At 48.7% G+C, this 15,144-nt stretch overlaps 1 long non-coding RNA gene across 1 annotated transcript in view; it reads left to right on the top strand.

The window, feature by feature from the left end:
• Nucleotides 1–855: 855 nt before the first annotated feature.
• Nucleotides 856–15,144, top strand: part of LOC114815054 — a 37,443-nt gene continuing 23,154 nt past the window's right edge. Inside the window, exons 1-2 of the long non-coding RNA XR_003762851.2 lie at nucleotides 856–1,312; nucleotides 3,276–3,434. This is a non-coding gene — a long non-coding RNA (uncharacterized LOC114815054). The remainder of the gene's footprint in view (nucleotides 1,313–3,275; nucleotides 3,435–15,144) is intronic.

Below are 15,144 nucleotides of genomic sequence, written 5' to 3' on the forward strand. Positions count from 1 at the left end.
CTTCAGCAGATGAGGGTGGGACAAAAGCTCCCATTGTCAGGAACCTCTTTTTATTATATTTGAGTGCAAACAGGGCAATGGCAAGGCCACTTTTGAAGCACTAAAATTAAAATTTAGATTTTGAAAATGGGGGGTATCAACCCCACAGCACTTATGTACTATCTATAAATTATATGTGCTCAATTATTTGTTTATATTGATGTCTAACTCCTCCTCTAAACCTGCCCACCAACTCTCTTTATTGTACTCCTCCAAGTGCTTAGTACAGTGCACACAGAAAGCAATAGCAATAAATAGCATCCTCATCTGAGAAGTCGTGTGGCCTTGTGGAAAGAGCATGGGCCTGGGAGTCAGAGGACATGGGTTCTAATCTTGGCTCCACCACTTGTCTACTCTGTGACTTTGGGCAAGTCACTTCACTTCTCTGTGCCTCAGGCACTTCATCTGTAAAATGGGGATTAAGCCTGCTAGCCCTATGTGAGACTGTGCCCTACCTGATTATCTTATATCTACCCCAGGGCTTAGAACAAAGCTTGACATGTAGTAAGTGCTTAACAAATACCATTAAAAAACATGAAAAAAATACCATTGATGATTATGGTGATGATGATGACACTGATGATCAATAAGGTAGTGGCTTATACTTGCCTTGTTATCTAGCCAAAGGGCCTTAAGGTGCAACTAGCAGCAGCTGCTCTGCTAACCAGTGGAAGAACACAGCCCATCACCGAGTTCGTGATGTTCTGGGCCAAGGTCTTCCAGGCAGATAAGATTTAAGGGGCTTTTCATCAGGCACATTGTAGCCACTGGCTCCTGGAGGGTGAGAAATGTTTTCCGGATAGTCAGCAGGCAAGGGCATTTGAGGAATATTACAGCTGCCCCCCTAGGCGCTCAGCCTGCTCCCCCAAATCACCAGCTCCGTTTCCATCCATCACCGACTGCAGGCAACAGCATCGGGATCGCAGCTGCTTCCCAAAGAGGCCCCAAGCCAGACGCTAATATGGAAACGGCGTGAGGAGAGGAGTGAAAAGGCTGTTGGCAAGTTTCCATCTGCGCGACGTCAGTTCTCGATCCGGAAGCAGGACGGGAGCAGGCTCAGTGGACGAGACCGGCCAAAGGCAACCAGGAATGGGGTTCCCGAAATGAATTTTGGGACCACTTCATCTGTTAGGATTGAGCACTTTCCATGTGCAAAGCACTGTATCAAACGCTAGGACATATACCTGCATAAGACGTTGACATGGTCCCCCACTCCAAGGGGCTCACAGCCTAAGAAGAAGTGGGGAGAAGGTGCTGGCAAGAGACACATAAGGTAAGATGAAGTAATGGGGCCTAGAGAGTAGATCATGGGTGTGGGAGTCAGAAGGACCTGGGTTCTATTCCTGGCTCTGCCACTTGTCTGCTGGGCTACCTTGGGCAAGTCACTTCACTTCTCTGGGCCTCAGTTACTTCATCTGTAAAATGGGGATTAAGACTGTGAGCCCCATGTGGGACAAGGACTGTGTCCTACCTGATTAGCCTGTATCTACTGCAGTGCTTAGTACAGTGCCTTGCACATTGTAAGCACTGAACAAATACTGTTAAAAAAAGACGAAACCATAAAAGCAGTAAAACAAAATAAAATACAATAAATATTGTAAATAAAAATGGCCAGGATTTATTCAATTTGTATAGCTCTTTTAGTTCCCCAAACTGTTTAGATATCAGTTATCTGATCATCTCTGTGAGGTAGGCAGAGGTCAAGAGTTTTATCCGATTTTACAGATGAGGAAACCAAGCCCCAGAAGTTAAGGTATTTATCCAAGGTCACAGAACGGGTCAGTAGTGACAGTTGGGACCAGAATACATGCCCCTGGATCTTTCCACTGACCAGGCTGCCTCCCATAATTTTTCTGCATGATTAACAATTCAATTAGACTGTGAGGCCCATGTGGGACATGGACTGTGTCCAATCTAATTCACTTGTATCTACTCCAGCACTCAGAAAACAGTGTTGGACACATAGTAAGCCCTTAAAAAATACCATTTTAAAAAACGATTCCCATTTGGCAGATAAGGGAAAGGACTCGGAAATAAACTATTTTCTTCCTCAAAGTCATTCTGCAAATGTCCAGATCATAGAATCAGAACCCGGACCCTTGCATCAGGAAACTTTAGCTCAGTCATTCAAGGCAAAACGCTCCTCAGGGGAAAAATTGGGGCAAAATTTTTTAATTCATGGCTCAGCCTCCAGTGAAAAGACCAAACCCATCTACTCATCCTCTGACAACTAGCCCCAGGCTTTTGTGCCAACTAGCAAACCTTGGAAATTTTCTGTCTTCACTGGGAACAGTCAGAAGGAAGGACATTAGTCATAAGAAAGAACATCCTCCTTTTTGTATTTATGGTATCTGTTAAGCACTTGCTATGTGCCAGGCACTGCAATAAGCACTGCGGTAGGTATAAGATAATCAGATTGGACTCAAAGTCTTAATCCCCATTTTATAGATGAGGTAACTGAGGCACAGAGAAGTTAAATGACTTGCCCAAGTGTGTCACAGCAGACAAATGGTAGCTATTTAAAAGTGAATCCTAGGACCAAATTCATGCAATATGATTAAGCACTTTCCTGTTTGCAAAGCACTGTATTAAACTATGGGACAAATGCCCGAGTAAGACATACGTGACAAGCACTGGAGATATTTTAAGAAAAGGGCAGTCAGCGATCTGTCCAGGATGGTGTAGTTGGTCCTTCCCCAGAGGCTGGGGGATGGACCGGATGACCTCACGAGGCCCCCTCAGCTTTCAGGATCGCTTGTTAACTGTTTTTTTAAGGTATCTGTTAACCACTTACTATTTATCAAACACTCTTTTAAGGGCTGGGATAGGTACAGGTTAATTAGGTCAGACACAGTCCCTGACCTGCATGGGGCTTACAGTCTAAGTCAGAGAGAGAACAGGTACTGAATCCCCATCTTACAGTTGAGGAGACCGAGGCACAGAGAAGTGAAGTGATTTGCCTAAGTCACACAACACGCATTTGGCAGAGCGGAATTAGAACCCATGTCCTCTGACTCCCAGACCCGGACTCTTTCTACTAGACCACGCTGCTTTCAATGTTACACTTCAGGGACAGCCCTGCTTCTCCTGGAGGGTGAACTCTCTCCCCCTCCTCTTCCCCTGAATATTGGCTCTGACGGGTGAGACAGCCAATCGTCCTGATTGTCTCCAGCTCGGCTCCCTCCTCAGTGAGTCAGAGAAGTTGTCCTCCATCTCAGAGTGGCTTCCTCCTACAGCCGGTCGTGGACCCGATCCAAGAAGAGCAGATGGGATCTTGAAGATTATGGACCCCTGGATTTTCAAGAAGGGGCTTGGGACCTATCGAATCCCACAGGAAGAGACCTCAGACAAGCCAGTTTCTCCATCTGATGGGACCGGACACCACAGACTCTGGGGTAGGTGGATGTTAAGCTGGGGCTCGCATTGCTGGCTCTAAGAAATAACAAAGCAGCCATCTCCAGCCTTTAGTTGCGTGGGCTGAAAGGGAGAAAGCTCAGCTTCTGATCCAATCCTTCCTTGGGCTCACCCGTGGTTGAACCATCCAGAGGGGCTGGTTATCCCAACTACCTCCCACCTCTTCCCACCGAGGGTCCCGAAAGAGTCAGATCCCGTTCGGAAAGCTTGGAGATGTGTCGTTCTTGTCTAATGTTAACTGTGGTGGAAAAAATCTCAAGCGCTGTGTTCAGTCTTTTCAGAGTAAGTGTTCAATATCTATTATGAATTGAAAATCTAGTTTGACTTAGACCCTCCAAGGAGTCTCTGTACACTAAGCGTGGCTTAAATAATCTGAGTAGTGTTGGTAAGAAAGTGAGTAGCAAAGTCTGTAGGGCCTCTGTGGACTGTGTTTACTTAGTTCCCCCAATGGCCCGTGTGGTATTATTACTTTATTTTATGTGTGATGTCTCCAACATCTGTGATGTTTGTGTGTGTGCGCGCGTGTGATGTCTCCACCTCTACATCAAACAGAAATGCCTTACCATCAGCTTTAAAGCATGGAGTTACCTAGCCTTCTGTCACCCAGCCCTTTCCTATCTCGACCCTTTTACAACCCAGCCCGCACCCTTCTCTCCTCTAATGCCAACCTTCACACTGTATCTGGATCTCATCTATCTCGTCGCCGACCTCTCAACCACATCTGGCCTGGATCACCCTCCATCTTCATATCTGACACACCACCGCTCTCCCTCAGTTCAAAGCCTTATGGAAGGCCCGTCTTCTTTGAGAGGCCTTCCCTGATTAGGGCCTCATTTCCTCTTCTCCCGCTCCCTTCTGCATCACCCTGATTTGCTCGCTTTATTCACCCCTCCCTCAGCCCCACAGGCTTAATGTACATATCCATAGCATATTTATTTATATTAATGTCTGTCTCCCCCTCTAGACTGTAAGCTTGTTATGGGCAGGAAATGTGTCTACCAACTCGGTTATAGTGCATTCTCTTAGTACAGTGCTCTGCACACAGTAAGCGCTCAATAAATACGATTGACTGCCTTCTCACTCGTGGCACTCTGGGCCTCAGTAGAAACACAACGGGCAGGGCGAGAGAATTCGAGTGGGGCAAACAAGCCCTAGAAGCAATTCCTCTGCCCAGAAGCTTCAGGACCGAGGTCCGGTTGCCGCTCCTGACTGAGGATTCCGGCCTCAACTGACCGAGGCTGATTTCAGAAGCAGTGGAGGGGAACTTGGTAAAGTCCCTCGAACTGGCCAAAACTGGTGGGTGGTCATTCGGTGTGTAATTAGGGTTATAACAATGTGGTCTCGATGAATGGTTGTGTTTTGTGGCACTGTGGGCATAACGAGGCTGAAAAGTTATGCCAAGCGTGTAGGGCGGCACCGGGGAAAGAATGTGGGCATTGGGAATTGGAGGACCTGGGTTCTAGACTTAGCTCTGGCCTACTGGGTGACCTTAGGTAAGTCACTTAACCTCTCTGGGCCTCAGTTTCATCATCTGTAAAGTGGGGGCAATAAAGCTTGCTTTTCCCAACCTCGATGGTATGCTGTGAGGATAAAAATGAGATATGTAATGTGAAAGCATTTTGGAAAATGGAAGCACAAGGAATTACTATTCATTACATGAAAAACCCAAGAGGAAGGACCTGTAGAATAACTCAGTCTAGTTGGCCTCACAGATTTCCCTGTTTCAGTCCACAAAAGCTGCAGAGTTTTTTGAATAGCAGAAAATCTCATGAAAAGTGCTAGTTACCTGGTCTTAATTCAGTTGGGTATTACGGTGTAGAATTTACTAGGGTGATTGGCAGGATTCTTAGAACTTGGTATTCTCACCTGTGCAATGGGCCCAACTTGAGTCCAGACGGTCTCTGTAACAATAATAATTATTGTACTTGTTAAGCGTTTACTATGTTCCAAGCACTGTTTTAAGCCTGGGGGTGGATAAAAGTTAATAAGGTTGGACACAGTCCCTGTCCCTCATGGGGCTCACACTCTTAATTCATTCATTCATTCATTCATTCAATAGTATTTATTGAGCACTTAGTATGTGCAGAGCACTGTACTAAGCGCTTGGAATGAACAAGTCGGCAACAGATAGAGACGGTCCCTGCCCTTTGACGGGCTTACGGTCTAATCGGGGGAGACGGACAGACGAGAACGATGGCAATAAATAGAGTCGAGGGGAAGAACATCTCGTAAGAACAATGGCAACTAAATAGAATTGAGGCGATATACATTTCATTTACAAAATAAATACGGTAATGAAAATATATACAGTTGAGCAGACAAGTACAGTGCTGAGGGGATGGGAAGGGAGGGGGGAGGAGCAGAGGGAGATGGGAGGAAAAGAGGGTTAAGCTGTGGAGAGGTGAAGGGGGGCGGAAGAGGGAGTAGAGGGAGAAGGGGAGCTCGGTCTGGGAAGGTCTCTTGGAGGAAGTGAGTTTGAAGTAGGGTTTTGAAGAGGGGAAGAGAATCAGTTTGGAGGAGGGGAGGAGGGAGGGCGTTCCGGGACCGCGGGAGGACGTGGCCCGGGGGTCGACGGCGGGATGAGCGAGACCGAGGGACTGTGAGGAGGTGGGCGGCGGAGGAGCGCAGCGTGCGGGGTGGGCGGTAGAAAGAGAGAAGGGAGGAGAGGTAGGAAGGGGCGAGGTGACGTAGAGCCTCGAAGCCTAGAGTGAGGAGTTTTTGTTTGGATCGGAGGTCGATAGGCAACCACTGGAGGTGTTTAAGAAGGGGAGTGACATGCCCAGATCGTGTCTGCAGGAAGATGAGCCGGGCAGCGGAGTGAAGAATAGACCGGAGCGGGGCGAGAGAGGAGGAAGGGAGGTCAGAGAGAAGGCCGACACGGTAGTCTAGCCGGGATATAACGAGAGCCCGTAGCAGTAAGGTAGCCGTTTGGGTGGAGAGGAAAGGGCGGATCTTGGCGATATTGTAAAGGTGAAACCGGCAGGTCTCGGTAACGGATAGGATGTGTGGGGTGAACGAGAGAGACGAGTCGAGGATGACACCGAGATCGCGGGCCCGAGAGACGGGAAGGATGGTCGTGCCATCCACGGTGATAGGGAAGTCTGGGAGAGGACCGGGCTTGGGAGGGAAGATGAGGAGCTCAGTCTTGCTCATGTTGAGTTTTAGGCGGCGGGCCGACATCCAGTGGAGACGTCCCGGAGGCGGGAGGAGATGCGAGCCTGAAGGGAGGGGGAGAGGACAGGGGCAGAGATGTAGATCGGCGGGAGGAGATGCAAGCCTGAAGGGAGGGGGAGAGGACAGGGGCAGAGATGTAGATCTGTGTCATCTGCGTAGAGATGGTAGTCGAAGCCGTGAGAGCGAATGAGTTCTCCGAGGGAGTGAGTGTAAATGGAGAACAGAAGAGGGCCAAGAACTGACCCTTGAGGAACTCCAACAGTTAAAGGATGGGAGGGGGAGGAGGCTCCAGCGTAGGAGACCGAGAATGATCGGCCAGAGAGGTAAGAGGAGAACCAGGAGAGGACAGAGTCCGTGAAGCCAAGGTGAGATAAGGTGTGGAGGAGGAGGGGATGGTCGACAGTGTCAAAGGCAGCAGAGAGGTCAAGGAGGATCAGAATGGTATAGGCGCCATTAGATTTGGCAAGAAGGAGGTCACGGGTGACCTTAGAGAGAGCAGTCTCGGTACAGTGGAGGGGACGGAAGCCAGATCGGAGGGGGTCCGGGAGAGAATGGGAGTCAAGGAATTCTAAGCGGCGATTGTAGACGACTCGTTCTAAGATTTTGGAATGGAAGGGTAGTAGGGAGATAGGGCGACAACGGGAGGGGGAAGTGGGGTCAAGAGCGGGTTTTTTTAGGATGGGGGAGACGTGGGCATGTAAAATTCCCATTTTACAGATGAGGTAACTGAGGCCCAGACAGCGTGGCTCAGTGGAAAGAGCACAGGCTTAGGAGTCAGAGGTCATGGTTTCTAATCCCGGCTCCGCCACTTGTCAGCTGTGTCACCTTGGGCATGTCACTTAACTTCTCGATGCCTCAGTTACCTCATCTGTAAAATGGGGATGAAGACCGGGAGCCTGACGTGGGACAATCTGATCACCCTGTATCTACCCCAGCGCTTAGAACAGTGTTCGGCACGTAGTAAGCACTTAACAAAGACCAACATTATTATTATTATTATTTACCCAAGGTCTCACAGACATGAGGCAGAGCTGGAATTAGAACCCACGTCCTTCTGACTCCCAGGCCTAAGGTCAATCCACTAAGGCACGCTGCTTCTCGACTGTGTCAAAGAACATGCCTACCAACTCTATTATATTGTACTTTCCCAAGTGCTTAGTAAAGTGCCCCGCACAGAATGAGTGCTCAGTACATATGATTGATTGATAAACTCACCTGTGAGTTCATGTGTGACTGAAAAGGCCATTGTGAGACCCACAGATCCACTCATATTGTGTGCACCAAAATACTGTCCCTCACTGTGCCTTTCAGTGAAGAACAAATGATGCTAATGGCCAATTAACAATTGTTAAAATCAATTAATCAATCAATGGCATTTTTTTGAGCACTGACTGTAAGCACAGTACCATACTAAGCACATGGAGAAAGATAATACAACAGAGTTGGTAGGTCTGACTAACAAAGAATAATAATAATAATACTAATAATGGTTTTTGTTAAGCGCTTACTATGTGCCAAGCAGTGTTCTAAGCGCTGGGGTAGATACAGGGTAATAATAATAATAATGTTGGTATTTGTTAAGCGCTTACTATGTGCAGAGCACTGTTCTAAGCGCTGGGGTAGATTCAGGGTAATCAGGTTGTCCCATGTGAGGCTCACAGTCTTAATCCCCATTTTACAGATGAGGTAACTGAGGCACAGAGAAGTTAAGTGGCTTGCCCAAGATCACACAGCAGACAAGTGGCAGAGCCGGGATTAGATCCCATGTACTCTGACTCCCAAGCCTGTGCTTTTTTCACTAAGCCACGCTGCTTTTCAGAGTGGCTTATTGAGGGGCAGAAGCCTGGGAGTCAGAAGGACACAGGTTCTAATCCCTGTTCCTCTACTTGTCTGTGTGAACTTGGGCAAGTCACTTAACTTCTCTGTGCCTCAGCTACCTCATCTGTAAAATGGGGATTAAAGCTGAGCCTCAGGTCGGACATAGACTGTGTCCAACTACTACAGTGTTCTGCACACAGTAAGTGCTCAATAAATATGATTGAATGAATGAATCTATCCCAGCGCTTAGAACGGTGCCTGGCACATAGTAAGTGCTTAATAAATACCACCATCATTATCAGATGATTTCTGCCCTCGAGGAGCTTACAGTCCACAGGATATGTTTTCATCAGTTATTATCATTGTATTTCTTAGGTACTTACGATGTGCCAAACGCTGGGATCCGCACTTGAGCTTACCACCTTGGAAGAGCAGCTGTGGGAGCTGGGTGGGACATACCCGAATTCGGGCACACGCAGAGGAAATCAGTCTGGTCCTTTCCTCTCTTGGATCCCCAGAGGGGCCATCCCCCAGGGAAATCTTGGGCTTCCTGCTTTCTGGGTGATTTATGGTCCAACCGCCTTTGTGAAAACGTGAAGTCGAAACAGAAACCCTTGCTGGAGAGGTGCTAGGAGGAGAAAGGCTGATTTTTAAAGGCAAGTTTTCGAGCCTCTTGGAACTCCTGGCTCATTTGTGGGTTTCACGCTGCTTCATAAATCTTTTGCTGCCACTACCAAGATGGGAGATTTGAGACTCATTCTGATTTAGATCTGCAAAGACTATCCAAAGGGCCTGAAGCCTGAGTACCTCTCCAAGGCCTGAAAGCCTCTGCTTCTTCCTGGAAGTCCTCACTGAGGAAGGACCTCATCTCCTGATGAAGTGGTATTTGTTTAGTGCTTCTCAAGTGCCGAGCAGCATATTAAACCCTGGGGAAGATACCAGATCATCAGGTCAGATGCAGTTCCTGCCCCACACAGGGCTAAGGGGGAGGAAGAAGAGGTATTTAATCCCCATTTAACAGATGACAAAACTGAGAAGTGAGGTGGCTTGCCCAGCTTCACAGATCTGACAAGTGGCAGAGATGGATTAAAATCCAGGTCCTCTGACCCCCCAAGCCTGGACTCTTTCCACTAGACCACACTGTTTCTCGATTAATTGATCTGCCCTACCAAAAATCACACAAAGATCAGACTGGGTTCATTATCTCTTTCCCGGCCCGACATCTCTCATCTACAAACTTTAGAACCTTGAGATGTTTTGGATGTGATGGACTCTCAGAGACCTGGGTGATAGCTTCCCTACAGGCTCTTTCTATCACTGCCAGAGTTGTTGGGCTCTCTCTTCTGTGTTGTCTTTCCTCTAGTTATATCAATTCATTTTAATCTGTCTGTCTGTCGCCAGATCCTCCCCGCTTTATTTTGAGATTGTGAGAACCAGGGATGGTGACCACCATTTTTTTTATGGTATTTGTTAAGCTCTTACTGTGTGCCAGATACTGTACTAAGTGCTGGGGTAGATTAAAGCTCGTCAGGTTGGACAAAGTCCTTGTCCCACATGGAATCACGATCTTAATCCACATTTTAAAGTTGAGGTAACTGAAGCCCAGAGAGGGTAAGCGACTTGCTCAAGGTTACACAGCAGACAAGTGGTGGAGCCGGGAATAGAATCAAGGTCCTTCTGACTCCCAGGCCCATGCTCTATCCACTAGGCCGTGCTGCTTCCCTAAAATGATTCTTACCTTTCTGTATTTTTTCCCAGTGCTTAGGACAGTGCTCTGAACACAGTAAGCACTAAGTAGTGTAATTCTTCCTCTCCCGCCAAAGGATTTAGGGCCCTGAGACGAGCAGGCTCTTGACTCTTTACCACTTGGCCTTCCGCCTCAAGGAAGCAGTGTGGCTTAATGGATAATAATAATAATAATAATGTTGGTATTTGTTAAGCGCTTACTATGTGCAGAGCACTGTTCTAAGCTCTGGGGTAAACACAGGGGAATCAGGTTGTCCCACGTGGGGCTCAAAGTCTTAATCCCCATTTTACAGATGAGGGAACTGAGGCACAGAGAAGTTAAGTGACTTGCCCACGGTCACACAGCTGACAAGTGGCAGAGCTGGGATTCGAACTCATGAGCCCTGACTCCAAAGCCTGTGCTCTTTCCACTGGATAGAGCATGGGCCTGGGAGTCAGAAAGACCTGGGTTCTAATCCTACTTCTGCCACCTATCAGCCGTGTGACCTTAGCAAGTCACTTCACTTCTCGGTGCCTCAGTTCCCTCATCTGTAAAATGGGGATTAAGACTGTGAGCCCCACGTGAGTTAGGGTCTGTGTCCAACCCGATTTGTTTGCATCCACCCTGGCGCTTAGAATGGTGCCTGGCACATAATAAGCACTTAAGAAATATCATTATTATTACTAATATTATTATCCTTGGAAACCTGCTGTCTAATTGGGATGACCCTGAGATCTGTGGCCTGACACGAGTGTGAAATGCAGCTCTGTGAGAGGTCTGAAAGGAAGGGGCTTGGAGCTAGCCATCTTCGGGAGATATTTGCTCTGATTCTTCCTCAGCTCGGGGAGTCCAGCCAGGACCCCCCAGGCTGGAGCGAAGCAGCGCTCCAGCTCACCAGCAGAGAACTCCCTGCTGCTCTGCTTCCTCCTCTCCCCTCTTCTGAGGACAGAGAGAACGGATTTTCAGTGTTCAAACAGCTTCTGGGCCAGAGCCCGGGGTCCTGGGATCCAGCCTTGAAGAGAAATCAGGGAGGGCCTAATGGAAATCAGGCAGCGGTCTGAAAGGAAGCTCAAGAGTCTGAGCCGCTCCTCCCATTTCCTGCTGGGTGCTGGTTTTCATGGGAATCTGTGTCCGGGGGAGAGGGGGAGGGGGCCACTCCGGACTAAGTTTGCTGAAGAAAGATGCTTTTGTTCTCATAGCTCAGCCGGGCCAGGCAGAGATGGTAAGTTTTACCGCCGGAGTCAGATTTGTGTAGCCTTGAAAGCTTGCAGGCTTTTTCTCATGGGGGTGGGGGTGTGAGTGTGATGTCTGTGTGTGTTTGTACGTGTGTAGAACCCACCTTGCATCCTAGACTAACCCTTCCAGAGGACCACAGTGGGGCCTTTGGCATAGCGTTCTTCTACCTTCATCCAGCCAAATAGACCGATTCCCAGAATGCCAAGCTTGGAATCTCTAGGGATTGATGGTGCCTTGGGTGTCACCGTTTGGGGTAGGGTTAGAAGCCAGGTGGAGGTGCAAATGAAAATAACACTTTTTTTATGGTATTTGTCTAGCGCTTATCATGTGCCAGGCACTGTTCTAAGCGCTGGGGTAGATACAAGGTAATGGAGTTGGACACAGTCTACGTCGCACCTGGGGCTCATAGTCATTCGTTCGGTCATATTTATGGAGCACTTACTGTGTGCAGAGCACTAAGCGCTTGGGAGAGTACAATACAATAAACAGGCACATTCTCTGTCCACAACGAGTTTACAATCTAGAGGCAGGGAGACAGACAGTATAAATAAATTAAGATATGCACATAAGTGCTGGGGGGCTGGGAGCGAGGAAGAACAGACGCAGCAAGTCAGGGCAAAGCAGAAGGGAGTGGAAGAAGAGGAAAGGAAAGTCTCAATCCCCATTTTACAGATGAGTTAACTGAGGCACAGAGAAGTGAAGTGATTTGTCCAAGGTCACTCAGCAGACAAGTAGCACAGCCAGTACTAGAACCCAGGTCCCTCTGACTCCCAGGCCAGTGCTCTATCCACTGGGCCATGCTGCCTCTCTACCTCCTGCTTCTTCCTTCCCTCCCTTCTACCCGGGGACAAAGTGCATCTTCTCCCACACAGATAAGTTCATCAAAATCCTGCATCCAAGCTGCCCCCGAGGGTCCGGCCCAGATACTTCGAGGCCTCTTGCTTCCCCGCCTCTAAACCTCCAATCGTTGGATGGGCCATTCCACCACCTCACCGGGCCAACACTGAAGTAGGGACTTCTTTCTGATCCTGTTTGGCTACGGTTCCCTCCCCATGTCAAGTATCTCTCTCCCAACCCTCCCTCCCAAGTTCTCACCCTGCTACTTGGAGGATGGCTCCGGCCCTCGAAGCTACATCTGACCCCACCAGAGGCAGGCAGTGAGTGACAGTGACTCTCCAAGGGTCACCCAGCGGCCCAACCCCCAGAGATGGAGCTGAGAGAAGCCAGAGCAGCAGAACTCTATATCCAGCGCTCCGCCCCTGCTTGCCTTTTCTGTTTCCACTTTCAGCTGAGAAAGGGGAAGCAGGCAGGCAGAAACAGCCGAAGATATTTTTGTATTCCCAGCTGAGCCCGGCCAGTCCTGAATCTCCTCCCCGGGAGCTTGTTGCTGGGAAGTTTCCAGATCTGTTCAAGAAACCAGACCCTGAAAAGAGAGCATTTTGCAGTTGGGTGAATTTCCAAGGCCCATCTGGAGTTGATTTGCCCGCGTGGGGTGGATATTTTGTTTTTCAGCAGGGCCTCTCTAGGAAACCACACCGAGTTTTCTACCCGGGACCCAGAGGCCTGGGAGCCGATAATGGGTTTCTGGTCCCCAGGACATCCAATTTCCTTCCAAACTCTGCTGCTAACTGTCCCTCTCTCTCTCTCCTCTCCCGCCTCTGACCCATGGTCAAGCCATTCCCCCTGCCTGGAACTCCCTCCCTTTACCAAGCCCACCAGCCCTCTCCCTACCTTCAAAGCCCCCCTAAAATCCCATCTCCTGTTGGAAGCCCTGCCCAGATTAATTCCCCAAGCCTCAAGTCAAGTCAACCCAACAGCTATCCTGAGCAACTTAACATCTTGAGAAAATAATGATGATAATTGTGGTACTTGTTCAGCGCTTACTACGTACCAAGCGCTGTTCTAAGTGCTGGGATAGATGCAAGTTAATCAGTTTGGACACAATCCCTATCCCACAAGGGGCTCACAGTCAATCCAGATAAGGGAACTGAGGTCTAGAGAAGTGAAGTGACTTGTCCAAGGTCACACCGCAGACATGAGCTGGCAGAGGCAGGATTAGAACCCAGGCCTCCCAGCCCCATGCTCTATCCACTAAGCCATGTATATCCAGTTACACATCCTCTTATTTATTCAGTTAGTTCATCCTGACACTTTCAGGCCAATACCTCCTAAATCCTTATTCAGCCCCTACTCTTTGTAAATCATTTATAGTAATAACTGTGGAATTCGTTAAGTGCTTTTTATGTGCCAGGCACTGTACCAAGCACTGGGGTGGATACGAGCAAATGGGGTTGGACACAGTCCCTCTCCCACCTGGGGCTCACGGTCTCAATCTCCATTTTGCAGATGAGGGGACTGAGACCCAGAGAAATGAAGTGACTTGCCCAAGGTCACACACAGCAGCTAAGTAGCAGAGCCAGGATTAGAATCTATGACCTTCTGACTCCGAGGCCCGTGCTCTATCCCTTACATCACGGAAGGGGGAGAGAATCCCCAGAGCTGGAAATGGTTTATGCAGTTTCAAAAATCTTCTCCTGAATCCCTTCTAGGCAAAAGTAAAGGAGAACTTGACACATGGAACTATAGCGTCCAACCATATTCCCTGTTGGCATGTTCCTGTGTGTGCCCCTGTTTGTGTGCGCGCGTGCATGCGTGTGTTTGTGTGTACGCCACAATTTCCCATCTGGCCTGAAAGGTGAGCCAGAGGGCTCGGTCTGGGAAACCGAATGTAGAACAAGCGGCTACTGTCTTGCACTCTCCCGCCCAGCCCACATTCTGGCCCATGGAGGGGGTTGTTATGGGAGGTTGGGGAGAGGGGATTGGGAGGGGTTTCTTCTGGCTAGATTTCTTTCCTATCTATGGACCGGCCCTCTCTTTCCATTCCCCAGGCTGGCATTTAGCTTCTTGGCCTCTTGGTTGTTGCTGCTTTGAAAAAGCTTTTGATGAAACGAGGAACTGGGTTTGAAAGAGCCAAGATGGCACTGGGCCTCTGTGTATGTGTGTGTGTGTGTGGTGTGTGTGACAGAGAGACAGAGACGGCGAGAAATGAGCCAGTTAAGAGCAGTCAAAATGAGGGAAGCAGCATGATCTAGTGGAAAGAACACGGGCCTGGGCATCAGAGAGCCTGGTTTTGATCTCGGCTCTGTCCCTTGCTTGCTGATTGACCCTAGACAAGTCACTTAACTTTTTTGAGCCTTTGTAAGATGGAATTAAACACCTCTTCTCCAATCCCAGTGAGGGATGGGGATGGTGTCTGATCTGCCTGTATTGAATCTACTCCAGCAATTAGCACAGTGCTTGACACATAGTAAGGGCTTAACAAATGTTATAATAATAATTAGTAGTAGTAATAATAATAATAATATTGTCATTATTATTGAACTCACAGGGCAAGAAAGCCTTGCTGGGAAGGTGGAAGAGACACCGGGGAGTGGGTCAGGAGTACTTGATGGTGATAACGGTATTTGTTAAGTGCTTACCATGTCCCGAGCACTTCTGCGAGTCCCACAGCCCGGTGGTCTCATTCCTCTCATCTCTGACAAGGCTGGAGACGAGGGTAACCCAAAGCGCAGAGGTTCTCACACACACCCGTGACTGTGGGAATAGATCCTGGTCTCCTGGACAGCAGCTTTAGCTCCGGCTTAAAGCGTATAACCTGAACTAACCTAAAAAGGTACCCTCCAGGTCTGTTCCAGGAGAGCCATTTAAGATTCCTGGCAGTGAGATCGGGGAGGCGG

The sequence above is a fragment of the Ornithorhynchus anatinus genome, chromosome 11 (assembly GCF_004115215.2).
Source record: "Ornithorhynchus anatinus isolate Pmale09 chromosome 11, mOrnAna1.pri.v4, whole genome shotgun sequence".
Lineage (NCBI taxonomy): Eukaryota > Metazoa > Chordata > Mammalia > Monotremata > Ornithorhynchidae > Ornithorhynchus > Ornithorhynchus anatinus.